This window comes from Heteronotia binoei, chromosome 21 (assembly GCF_032191835.1).
Source record: "Heteronotia binoei isolate CCM8104 ecotype False Entrance Well chromosome 21, APGP_CSIRO_Hbin_v1, whole genome shotgun sequence".
NCBI classification, from domain to species: domain Eukaryota; kingdom Metazoa; phylum Chordata; class Lepidosauria; order Squamata; family Gekkonidae; genus Heteronotia; species Heteronotia binoei.
In genome coordinates this window covers 13,834,733-13,845,299 of record NC_083243.1, presented here as the reverse complement: position 1 = coordinate 13,845,299, position 10,567 = coordinate 13,834,733, and the positions used below count along the sequence as shown (strand labels likewise).

Sequence of the window (10,567 nt, the reverse complement as noted above, 5' to 3'; positions counted from 1 at the left end):
GGGAGGGGAAACCCAGTTAAATTTGTATTCTAGCAAAAGGTAGCCCATGCTATGCAAATTCCGGTAACATATTCCTTCAGCCCTGTTAAGACGCCCATAAATCCTTATTTATATGTTAATTGGTTTCAAATTAATGCCGAATTGCTGCCTGAGAATTAGTGCTGAGTCGTCACACGCCTCTCCGGTGCATCTGATTAAGGAGGCCCGTCTCTGGCCTCTGGAATCTTGGCTAATCTCCGCTCTACAGATTCCCACTGCAGGTACACTGTCTCTTCACTCTGTCGCCATGGCCCTGAGTGATAAAGCTGAGTTTTAGGTATAGCCTAATGGGATTCCAGGTAAGAGAACATCCTCAGGACCCTGCGGGGGTTCCCCTACTTTTGAACCACCATTAGCCACCCAGTCGGCAGACAAAACCCCACCCCCAAGCCGTGACATCGTCATACAACATCCCTGATACGGTGACATCATTTCCGGGTGCCGTCACCTTGCTGGGGACGCTGTGTGGCGATGCTCTGGTTTTGGGACCAACTGTATGGTTTTGAGAGCCAGTTGGGTGTAGTGGTTAAGTGAGCGGACTCTTATCGGGGAGAATTGGGTTTGATTCCCCACTCCTCCACTTGCACCTGCTGGAATGGCCTTGGGTTAGCCAGAGCTCTCGCAGAGCTGTCCTCGAAAGAGCAGCTTCTGGGAGACCTCTCTCAGCCCCACCCACCTCACAGGGTTTGATTCCCCACTCCTCCACTTGCACCTGCTGGAATGGCCTTGGGTTAGCCAGAGCTCTCACAGAGCTGTCCTCGAAAGAGCAGCTTCTGGGAGAGCTCTCTCAGCCCCACCCATCTCAAAGGGTGTCTGTTGTGGAGAGAAAGGTAAAAGGAGATTGTGACTGCTCTAAGACTCTGAGATTCAGAGCGGAGGGCGGGATATAAATCCAATACCTTCAGTATCTTATCTTTGATGCTTCGGTGCCTGTGTAGTTTGAAATAAGCCCTTTTGCTTCTTTCTGCTGCTTTTCTTTTTTAAAGGACCTTCAACTTTTCTCTTTCCAGTAGTGCAGGTCTGTTCAATGAGAGCTGGCAGTGAAATCATGTGCCATGATGCAGGCAAGATTTAAGCAGGGGCCGGGGCCGAGACATGGCCCATCATTGTCCTCGTTAATGGGGTGTGGGGAGAAAAGAAATCATTGTGTACTAGTACGAGAAAGAATTAAGCAAAGGCTATATGCAGAATGTTTTTTGCAGTAGGAGCTCCTTTGCATATTAGGCCACCCCCCCCTTGATGCAGCCAATCCTCCAAGAGCTTACAGGGCTCTTCTTACAGGGCCTACTGTAAGCTCTTGAAGGATTGGCTAATTCAGGGGTGTGTGGCCTAATATGCAAAGGAGTTCCTGCTACAAAAAGCCCTGGTGAAAGCAACAAGAGTGATATTTGCAGCATGGCAGAAAGCAGAAAGATGTCCGGATCTCAAGGAATGGAAGAATAGATGAACATGCAATAACGGCAAAGCTAACATCTCACATACACAGTTGGCTGATCTGAGAATTTCAAGAAAAATGGGAAGCATTTTTCATGGATATCACTGGAAGTTAAGAATAAGCTTAAATTTAAATGAAATAGATTTTTAAAAAAGAGAGATTGGCAAGATAGGTTTGTGATAAAATCAGCATTAGATATCAAAATAAACTAAAAGGTAGAATAACGATATTTAAACAGAAGCAGAAAATCAATAATACAGTAAGCCAGTTCTGTTAATAGGTATACAACTTGATTAATAACTATATGATTTAAACACTTGTAGTGTTTTGTTTTATGTTTTTGTACGATTGAGACGATTGTGCTGACGTTTTCTATTTGACTAGTATGAATGACTTAGATGATTGGAGGCAATTGTGGACAATTGGAATTATGTGCGGTTGGATGACTATACAATTGTAGCTCAGTTTGGTGTAGTGGTTAAGTGTGCGGACTCTTATCTGGGAGAACTGGGTTTGATTCCCCACTCCTCCACTTGCACCTGCTAGCATGGCCTTGGGTCAGCCATTGCTCTGGCAGGATTTGTCCTTGAAAGGGCAGCTACTGTAAGAGTTTTCACAGCCTCTCCCACCTCGCAGGGTGTCTGTTGTGGGGGAGGAAGGGAAAGGAGATTGTAGGCTGCTCTGAGACTCTGTCCTTGAAAGGGCAGCTGCTGGGAGAGCCCTCTCCAGCCCCACCCACCTCACAGGGTGTCTGTTGTGGGGGAGGAAGGGAAAGGAGATTGTAGGCCACTCTAAGACTCTGTCCTTGAAAGGGCAGCTGTTGTGAAAGCCCTCTCAGCCCCACCCATCTTACAGGGTGTCTGTTGTGGAGGAGAAAGGTAAAGGAGATGGTAGGCCGCTTTGAGACTCTGTCTTTGAAAGGGCAGCTGCTGTCAGAGTCCTCTCAGCCCCACCCACCTCACAGGGTGTCTGTTGTGGGGGAGGAAGGGAAAGGAGATTGTAGGCCGCTCTGAGACTCTTCGGAGTGGAGGGCGGGATATAAATCCAGTATCTTTCATCTACCTCACAGGGTGTCTGTTGTGGGGAAGGAAGGTACAGGAGATTGTGAGCCGCCCTGAGACTCTTCGGAGTGGAGGGCGGGATATAAATCCAATATCTTCATCTGCCTCATAGGGTGTCTGTTGTGGGGGAGGAAGGGAAAGAAGATTGTGAGCCGCTCTGAGACTCTTCGGAGTGGAGGTCGGGATATAAATCCAGTATCTTTCATCTACCTCACAGGGTGTCTATTGTGGGGGAGGAAGGTACAGGAGATTATGAGCCGCTCTGAGACTCTTCGGAGTGGAGGGCGGGATATAAATCCAATATCTTCATCAACCTCACAGTGTGTCTGTTGTGGGGGAGGAAGGTAAAGGAGATTGGGAGCCGCTCTGAGACTCTTCGGAGTGGAGGGCAGGATATAAATCCAATATCTTCATCTACCTCACAGGGTGTCTGTAGTGGGGGCGGGGGGGGGGGGGTAAAGGAGATTTTGAGCCGCTCTGAGACTCTCAGAGTGGAGGGCGGGATATAAATCCAATATCTTCATCTGCCTCACAGGGTGTCTGTTGTGGGGGAGGAAGGGAAAGGAGATTATAGGCCGCTCTGAGACTCTGTCCTTGAAAGGGCAGCTGCTGTGAGAGCCCTCTCAGCCCCACCCACCTCACAGGGTGTCTGTTGTGGGGGAGGAAGGGAAAGGAGATTGTGAGCCGCTCTGAGACTCTTTGGAGTGGAGGGCGGGATATAAATCCAATATCATCATCTTCTTCTCATGCTTTAGGTCTATGGGTTTATTAATTGAAATAAAAATTGTATTCAAAAAAGGCTGCATTTGGATCCTGGATGCTGGAATTCAAGTTTCAGTGGGCAGCCATGTCAGTCTGTGATAGAACTGCTGGATCTGAATCCAGAACCACCTTAGATTTTCAGGTATCTAATGAAGGGAGCTCTTGAAGGGAGCTTTTGAAAGCTCGTACTCTGAAAACTTGGTTGGTCTCCAAGGTGTTTCTGGACAAGAATCTCACTGTTCTGGCATTAAAGGAGCTCATTAAGAGCAGCAGAGAGCTAGTTTGGTGTAGTGGTGAAGTGTGTGGACTCTTACCTGGGAGAACTGGGTTTGTGTCCCCACTCCTCCGCTTGCAGCTGCTGATGTGACCTTGAGTCAGTCACAAGTTCTCGCCGAAGATGATCCATTCAGGAGAAAGCCTCTGCTATACAATATTGACTATTATTTAGGGATGTCCGAGATCAGCCAGAAGGGTTTTATGCTATGCTTAATCCTTTGTGGCTGAAGACAGATGTAAGCGTTTAAGGGCAGTCTCAGCAGATTCTTGACCTAGGGTGTGAGCCCAGCTTCCTCACTTATATTAGAAATTCACATTCCAGTAAGTTGATAGCGAGATAGTTGAGAGTCTTGGCTTGCTCTTGCAGCGGCATGCAGCTGTCTACCCCCTAGCCCCCCCTTTTTTTTTATAAAGGGCCACATATACCTTTTCATTTGTACTGGGAAGGCTTGAGTGCAGGGTCGGTGCGTGGGAGTAGGCAGAGTAGGCAGTCGTCTAGGGCGCCTCGTGGCCTAGGGGGCGCCACTCCCAGACGCATTATTCCGGCTCCTGACCGCTGTCACCTTGTCTTCTCTTATCACCAAGGCTGCCCTCAACAAAGCCAAGCCACCCCCCCTCTCCCCTATGTGCGGCTTGGTCTCCCACCTCATCCTATCCCGCCACCCTCTTTCCTGGTGCGGCCAGCAAGCGCTTATTCTCGCAATTTTTTTTTATAACATATCACATTTTTTTTAAAAAAAATTAAAATTAAAAATCAGTAAATTAAAAATGTGAAAAGTTTCAAGTTTGGCGCTCTTCATTTTCCCTATATTTTTAATGGGGGGGGGGGGGGTTGCTAGTGGGTGATTTGCCTAGGGTGCCGGAAAGGCTAGAACCGGCCTTGAACATGAACATATGAACCTATGAAGCTGCCTTATACTGAATCAGACCCTGGGTCCATCAAAGTCAGTATTGTCTACTCAGACTGGCAGCAGCTCTCCAGGGTCTCAAGCGGAGGTTTTTCACACCTATTTGCCTGGACCGTTTTAGTTGGAGATGCTGGGGATTGAACCTGGGACCTTCTGCTTCCCAAGCAGATGCTCTACCACTGAGCCGCCATCCCTGGCCTTGCCTGCCAGTTTGGCTCACGATCCGTTGCTGCTAGCGAACAGGTAAGCTGAACAGGTAAGCAGAACAGTGTATCGCAGGGGAGGTCAACGGTAGCTCTCCAGATGTTGTTTTGCCTACAACTCCCATCAGCCCCAGCCAGCATGGCCAATGGCTGAGGCTGATGGGAGTTGTAGGCAAAAAAAACATCTGGAGAGCTACCCTTGGCCACCCCTGGTGTATCAGAATAACGTTTTTTTGTGTGTGTTGACATGCTCAAATGAGAGATGTGGGCTGTTTATCTCATTACATATACTAACCCACCTTCCACTATACTTTAATGCACCCTGTTTTTCGAATGGCTAACTTATATTATTTCTCTTTTAGAACAGCGTATCAGAATATTTGGGGGGGTTTGTTTTTGTTTTTTTGTACTGACATCCTCAAATGGGGGATATCGGCTGCTTGTCTTATTGCATGTACCAACCCATCCTCCACTGTATTTCAATGTCTTCCTTTTTTTCTAATGGCAAACTATAATGTATGTTATAACCTCTTGAGAAACCAGGGGAGGGACAGTGGCTCAGTGGTAGAGCATCTGCTTAGGAAGCAGAAGGTCCCAGGTTCAATCCCTGGCTTCTCCAAAAAAGGCTCCAGGCAAATAGGTGTGAAAAAACTCAGCTTGAGACCCTGGAGAGCAGGGGAGGGACAGTGGCTCAGTGGTAGAGCATCTGCTTGGGAAGCAGAAGGTCCCAGGTTCAATCCCTGGCATTTCCAACAAAAAAGGGTCCAGGCTAGTAAGCATGAAAAACCTCAGCTTGAGCCCCTGGAAAGCAGGGGAGGGACGGTGGCTCAGTGGCAGAGCATCTGCTTAGGAAGCAGAAGGTCCCAGGTTCAATCCCTGGCATCTCCAAAAAAGGGTCCAGGCAAATAGGTGTGAAAAAACTCAGCTTGAGACCCTGGAGAGCCGCTGCCAGTCTGAGTAGACAATACTGACTTTGATGGACCGAGGGTCTGATTCAGTATAAGGCAGCTTCATATGTTCATGCCCTCTGTTTAAACTAACAAAGCCAGAATGTTACCTAGATTTATGGCACTTCGCACCTACAACAGCAGTCTCCTTTTTATCACCCTCCAGTGTTGTTTCAGCCCTGCTTTGTCCTAACCCTAACAAACACAGATCCCTATTTGTGATTTTTTTAATCTGCTAAAAACATTCCCATGATTCTGCGTACCAACTCACTGCCCACTTATATTAAGAATTGCTGCTTGCCATTCCCATTTTGTCCGATGAAGCCTGCTTAAGTGCATACGGAAGCTTACATTCTGAATAAAACTTAGTTGGTCTTAAAGATGACGCTTGTCTACTGCTTTGTTCTTTTCCATGAACGGTTTGGATGTTTGCGAAAAGTCTGAGCCTGTTGGTCAGAATATGTTTCACCAGGGCTTTCTTTGTAGGAGGAACTCTTTTGCATCTTAGGCCACACACCCCTGATGTAGCCAATCCTCCAAAAGCTTACAGGGCTCTTCTTACAGGACCTACTGGAAGCTCCAGGAGGATTGGCTACATCAGGGGTGTGTGGCCTAATATGCAAAGGAGATCCTGCTAGAATTCCTTACAGGGCTCTAAGTACAGGGCCTACTGGAAGCTCCAGGAGGATTGGCTACATCAGGGGTGTGTGGCCTAATATGCAAAGGAGGTCCTGCTAGAATTCCTTACAGGGCTCTTAGTACAGGGCCTACTGGAAGCTCCAGGAGGATTGGCTACATCAGGGGTGTGTGGCCTAATATGCAAAGGAGATCCTGCTAGAATTCCTTACAGGGCTCTAAGTACAGGGCCTACTGGAAGCTCCAGGAGGATTGGCTACATCAGGGGTGTGTGGCCTAATATGCAAAGGAGCTCCTGCTAGAATTCCTTACAGGGCCTATGGAAGCTCCAGGAGGATTGGCTGCATCAGGGGTGTGTGGCCTAATATGCAAAGGAGGTCCTGCTAGAATTCCTTACAGGGCTCTTCGTACAGGGACTACTGGAAGCTCCAGGAGGATTGGCTACATCAGGGGTGTGTGGCCTAATATGCAAAGGAGGTCCTGCTAGAATTCCTTACAGGGCTCTTCGTACAGGGCCTACTGCAAGCTCCGGGAGGATTGGCTGCATCAGGGGTGTGTGGCCTAATATGCAAAGGAGGTCCTGCTAGAATTCCTTACAGGGCTCTTCGTACAGGGCCTACTGCAAGCTCCAGGAGGACTGGCTACATCAGGGGTGTGTGGCCTCTTATGCAAAGGAGGTCCTGCTGGAATTCCTTACAGGGCTCTCAGTACAGGGTCTACCATAAGCTCTAGGAGGATTGGCTACATCAGGGGGATGTAGCCTAATATGCAAAGGAGTTCTGGCTACAAAAAAGCCCTGGTTTTCACATATCTGGACAGGTACAGTTACAGGTGCAGAATGGCCCAGGCTAGCTTGATCTTGGACTCTAAGCACGGTTGGTCCTGGTTAGTTCTTGGATGTTTGAGAGCTGCAAGGAAGGAAGGAAGGAAGGAAGGAAGGAAGGAAGGAAGGAAGGAAGGAAAGGGAGATAGAAAGAAAGCAACTTTAACTTTAAATGCATTCTCCAAACTGGCTGGCTTGGCTTGGAGAAGCGATTTAAAGAGAGAAATGCCTTCTCCAAGCTGGCCAATGGAGCGATGGGGGCTTTGGGAGCCATACAATATGAGCGAAACAGCCACGTGTGGCTCCCAAGCCACAGTTTGGCCACCCCTGTTCTAGTGTGTAGGTGCAAACTCCCCAACAAGGGCAAGAAAGGAAACTTCACCACCGTAAAGAAACAAAGCATCATTTCCCCAGCTATTGCATGGCTGCAAAAGTGCTTTAACAGCTGTCCCAGGCAGACGGAGAACAGGTGAACATACTGGATGTTCATAGAGTTTCCAATCCCCAGGTGGGCAGTAAATAAGGAAACTTGCGGTGTGGAGTTTAGGCAAAGCAAGAAAAGCACCGCGCACCAAATGTTGCAATTCACGTGCAAAGCACTCTTTCACTCAACCCCTTCATCACTGTAATTCTTAAATGTCCTTCAAAGCAAGTAAAGAGTCCTTAGTAGAAACTCAAATTTTAAACGCCGCTAAGTATGAAAATCTGCTGTCGTCTTGTCTTTCTGTTGAGAGACGCAGGTAGCCCGGCTGTCCCTCTTTGAAGAGTGATTCAACAGGTGTAGGAGCAGCAACACGACTCCCAGGTTCAAGTTCGTGTTTCCTTTACCCTTCCTCCGGCCGCTGTTTTTATGCTCCAGAACCCGTGCTTAGGCAACAGCTCACAGCCATATCTTATCAGTATGCACGAACGGTTCTTGCTCTTATCAGAACCGTTCGTGCATACTGATAAGATATGACTGTGAGCTGTTGCCTAAGCACAGGTTCCGGAGCGTAAAATTAGCAGCCAGAGGAAGTGTAAAGGAAACACGAATTTGAACCTGGGACTCGTGTTGCCGCTCCTACACCTGTTGAATCACTCTTCTAAGAGGAACAGCCAGGCTATCTGCGTCTCTCAACAGAAAGACAAGACGACAGCAGATTTTCATACCTGGCGACGTTTAAAGTTTGAGTTTCTACTAAGGACTCTTTACTTGCTTTGAAGGACATTTAAGAATTACAGTGATGAAGGGGTTGAGTGAAAGAGTGTTTTGCGCTTATATTGCAACATTGAGTGCGCGGTGTTTTTCTTGCTTTGCCTAATCCCCAGGTGGGGGCAGGGGATCCCCCTGTTTGGAGGCCCTCCCCCCGCTTTAGGGTCATCAGAAAGGGGAGGGAAATGTCTGCTGGGCAATCCATTATTCCTTATGGAGACCTATTCCCATAGGGTATAATGGAGAATTGATCCATGGATATCTGGGGCTCTGGGGGGGACTGTTTTTTGAGATAGAGGCACCACATTTGCAGCATAGCATCCAGTGCCTTTCCCCAGAATACCCCCCCCCCCAAGTTTCAAAAAGATTGGACCAGGGAGTCCATTTCTATGAGCCCCAAAAGAAGGTGCCCCAATCCATTATTTCCAATGGAGGGAAAGCATTGAAAAGGTGTGCGGTCCCTTTAAATGTGACAGCCAGAACTCCCTTTGGAGTTCAGTTGTGCTTGTCACAACCTTGCTCCAGGCTCCACCCCTAATGTCTCCTGACTTCACCCCAAAGTCTCCTGGCTCCACCCCAACATCCCCTGACTCCACCCCCAAAGTCTCCTGGCTCCAGCCCCAAAGTCTCCTGGCTCCACCCCCAAAGTCTCCTGACTCCGCCCCCAAAGTATCCTGGCTCCACCCCCAAAGTCTCCTGACTCCACCCCAAAGTATCCTGACTCCACCCCCAATATCTCCTGACTCCACCCCAAAGTATCCTGACTCCACCCCAAAGTATGCTGACTCCACCCCCAATATCTCCTGACTCCACCCCAAAGTATCCTGACTCCACCCCCAATATCTCCTGACTCCACCCCAAAGTATCCTGGCTCCACCCCCAAAGTCTTCTGGCTCCACCCCCAATATCTCCTGACTCCCCCTCCAAAGTCTCCTGGCTCCACCCCCAAAGTCTCCTGGCTCCACCCCCAAAGTCTCCTGACTCCACCCCCCCAAAGTCTCCTGGCTCCACCCCCAAAGTCTCCTGACTCCACCCCCAAAGTCTCCTGGCTCCACCCCAAAGTCTCCTGACTCCACCCCCAAAGTCTCCTGGCTCCACCCCAAAGTCTCCTGGCTCCACCCCCAAAGTCTCCTGGCTCCACCCCCAAAGACTCCTGGCTCCACCCCCAAAGTTCCCAGATAGTTCTTGAATTGGACCTGGCAACCCTGTCGGGCTAGCCTGGGCTATCCAGGTCAGGGTGCTGTGAAGTTTACAACATCCTTGATTTGTATACACCAGGGGTGGCCAACGGTAGCTCTCCAGATGTTGTTTGCCTACAACTCCCATCAGCCCCAGCCAGCATGGCCAGTGGCTGGGGCTGATGGGAGTTGTAGGCAAAAAACATCTGGAGAGCTACCGTTGGCCACCCCTGGTGTACACCTTTACCAAAACCAGCCCAGATGAGGCTGACCACAGAGGAAGTCTGAGGTTGCTACGCAGAGGCAGGCGATGGCAAGCCACTTCCATGGTGTCCTCTGCTGCCTGGGTCACTGGAAGCGAGTTGCAACTTGATGGAACGTTCTTCTTGCCCTGACCTGTTCATTTAGCACAGTTTTTAATTTAATTTGATTTAATTTATTTATACCCTGCCCTATCCCGCAAGCGTCTCAGGGCGGCTTAACAACAGCAAAAACAAACATCAAAGTTAAAAACATGCTAAGACAGTTCCAATAAACCAGAGCGGCATATTCAGAAGAGACAGACACTGTTTCAGGCATAAGCGGCAAACACGTATGGCCAACGATGGTCAACTCTGTATAAGCACCATGAGTGTGAAATGGTGGGGGGGGAGTGATGGCATTCAAAGGGATGCCCGCCGGATCTGTTAAAAGCCCGGCGGAAGAGCTTCGTCTTGCAAGCCCAAATCTCTTTGCGACCCCATGGACAAAGTCACGCCAGGCCCTCCTGTCTTCCATCATCCTCCGAAGTCTGCTCAAATTCGTGTTTGTTACATCAGTAACGCTGTCCAGCCATCTCATCTTTTGCCGTCCCCTTCTTCTTTTGCCTTCTGTCTTTCTCAGCTTCAGGATCTTCTCCAGTGGGTGCTCCAGTGGGTGCAAGTATTTGAGCTTCAGCTTCAGCATCTGACCTTCCAGGGAACAGTCTGGGTTGATTTCTCTTAAGACTGACTGATTGGATCTTCTTGCAGTCCAAGGGACTCTCAAGATTCTTCTCCAGCACCACAGCTTAAAAGCATCTATACTTCTGCGCTCAGCCTTCCTTATGGTCCAGTTTTCACGACCATA

At 48.9% G+C, this 10,567-nt stretch overlaps 1 non-coding gene across 1 annotated transcript; it reads left to right on the top strand.

Annotated features, from left to right (window-relative positions):
• Positions 1–5,226: 5,226 nt before the first annotated feature.
• Positions 5,227–5,303, top strand: TRNAP-AGG (transfer RNA proline (anticodon AGG)). The gene has a single exon. It is a non-coding gene; the product is annotated as a tRNA-Pro (tRNA).
• Positions 5,304–10,567: the final 5,264 nt, after the last annotated feature.